The sequence below is a fragment of the Triticum dicoccoides genome, chromosome 5B (assembly GCF_002162155.2).
Source record: "Triticum dicoccoides isolate Atlit2015 ecotype Zavitan chromosome 5B, WEW_v2.0, whole genome shotgun sequence".
NCBI lineage: Eukaryota > Viridiplantae > Streptophyta > Magnoliopsida > Poales > Poaceae > Triticum > Triticum dicoccoides.
The window spans coordinates 31,584,836-31,587,358 of record NC_041389.1 but is presented as its reverse complement, the minus strand read 5'-3'; the positions used below and the strand labels follow the sequence as shown (position 1 = coordinate 31,587,358).

General features: G+C 48.5%; 1 pseudogene; it reads right to left on the bottom strand.

Moving 5' to 3' along the window:
* Positions 1-593: 593 nt before the first annotated feature.
* LOC119313352 lies at positions 594-732 on the bottom strand (annotated as a pseudogene).
* Between the last annotated feature and the right edge of the window lie 1,791 nt (positions 733-2,523).

Below are 2,523 nucleotides of genomic sequence, written 5' to 3'. Positions count from 1 at the left end.
GAACGGAAAGGAGATTTTGTGAGGCAGTAGGAATATGTAGAATTTTGTTTAGATGGAGATCTTGATTTTGGGTTCTGATAATGGAATTTCCAACATGACTAATATTCATACCCATACCATCAGCAGTGTGGACCTGATCACCTCCGTGGTACTTGTCACGGGTGGTTAACTTCTCGAGTTCACCCGTGATGTGATTAGTAGCGCCACTGTCGGCGTACCAATTTGTGTCTACCCCATATGATGAGGTTGCTGCAGATCCGGCCACCTTCTCTTCTCGAAGATAGTCTTCCGTGAACCGGTACCAGAGTCCATGGCAACGTGGCCTGGCTTGCTGCATATTTGGCAGTGTGGGCGATTGTCGTTGCGGAAGCCCCCACCAGCCGGTCCTCCTAGTCCTCCTGGTCCTGGGCGACCCCCCCTGTTGTTGTTGTAGCCAGGAGAGGCACCACCAGAGCCGCGGCCATGTCCACCGCGGCCGCCACCACGGCCACGGGACATGCCACGACCACGCTGTTGACCACGCCCACAAGTGGCGGAGTTGGCTGAAGATCTGAAGCCGCCTTTGCTGGAGGCTTGAAGAAGCTCGACGCGCTGATCAAAGTTCGCCATCTGGGAGTACAATGCATCTAGGGTAAGTGGTTCAGTACGAGCATCAAGAGCAGATACCAGGGGGTTGTATTCTAGGTCGAGGCCGGCCAGGATGTATGAGATCAGTTCATCTTCGCCAAGTGGTTTGCCGGCAGACGCCAGCTCATCAGCGAACGATCTCATCTTGGCGAAGTAGACCGCGACTGACTGGGTCCCCTTCTCGGCGTTGGAGAGGGTTATCCGAAGGTTGTTGATGCGGGAGCGGGAGTGTGACGAAAACATGTTCGTCAGAGCGGTCCATGCCGCGTGCGCCGTCTCCACGGGGACCATCTGCGTTAGTACCTCCCTCGTGATCGAGGTCAGGAGGTAGGCGAGCACTTGCTGGTCCTGGGTAACCCAGGCCGCGTGCGCCGGGTTGGAGATGCTCGTAGCCTTGCCATCTTTGTCGGTGGTGGTGATGGTTTTCTCAGGCTCGGCGATGGATCCATCTAGGTATCCAAAGAGGGAGGCTCCACGTATCTGGGGAAGGAGTTGGGTCTTCCACAGAAGGAAGTTTTCACGGGTAAGCTTCTCGGTGATTTGGTTGTTGAGGGGATTGGCCGTGGCGTGGGATGAGGAGGAAGACATGGCGGCTGGGAAGGAAAGGCTAGATGTGTTTTGGAAGGGAAGCTCTGATTACCATGTGAAAGATAAGGAAGCGTGTTTTACCTACCGTAGTAGGCCGCTGGTTTCGTGTTTATATAGGGTCAGCAAGCCCTGATCGAGGCGTATACAAAGTATCGTTACAGACTTGAGATACAAGAAAATAAAGAGATAAGAATGAATCTAAACAACTCTAGGCAGGATTCAGTTCTGGTTTTATCTCAACCAAACCGAGTACAACAGAATATCTAGAACTCTCTAGACTATTCCTAACATAAGTAACACGTAGAAATATTTTTATTTTCGACGAACAAGTAGAAATGCTCACCTCTAGCTAGCATGCATGCATATGGACAGGTGTTGGTCTAGCGTTGCGTATTGTCCACGAGACAGCTAGCTACACCAAATAAACCAAAAACAATGGCAGGTTCATGATTTGCAAGGTTGTCATTGTGAGTATATTCTTCTGATTTTGGCCCTTGAGAGTTAGTTTAATCTGGTAGGACGTCTCTTCGGTGGTAGCCTAGGGCCACCTGCCTATGGGGCATGCAGCCACGTACCCCATGTATGGGGCGAGCTTGCTTGTTCTCACCATACATGATGTTTCAACAGGAGATCGAGCAAATGATAGCCACAATTATCTGTAGATTGTTCTATGTTAGTACTACCTTGTGGAATATGCCGCCATTCGTACCTAGGTCAAACAATATGCAAGTTGCAAGTATGATTAACTAGCTGAGGTGACATAAACAAGAGTGTGTGCGTAGAAGCTGCTAGAGAGTACATGAGATTCTTTGTTTATAAGAGCAAAACATAGATGTAGATTGATGGAAATGGCATTGACATATATGCGATCTGCCAAGTGAATCTAATATATACGTGCGCCATGCTAAGCTAATTATTGATGAACTACCCATCAAGAAAAGATATTCGATATGGCTGTCTACCTTACTGCATATGCCTCTAGATGCTTCTACGGAAATAGAAGTACACAATGTGGTGAACAAATTTTCCCGAAAAGAAACAAATCTATTATACAAGTTCACCGAAAGCACAAAAAAACACCAAACATAATAAAATTAATATCAAGGTTCCTAAACTACCAAACAACCACTAACGCTGCTAGAACGAGCCGCCTATGTGTCTCTGTCTCCGCTCCCGTACCAGAGTCGACTTGACCTTGTCAACCATAGCTGAGTAGTCTTCGTGCACGTGTCCTTAAGGACCAGCACCCCGGAGCCACAGTCGTCGTTCTTGAACCTTTGAATCGATTTGAAGTGCCTAACATCATAT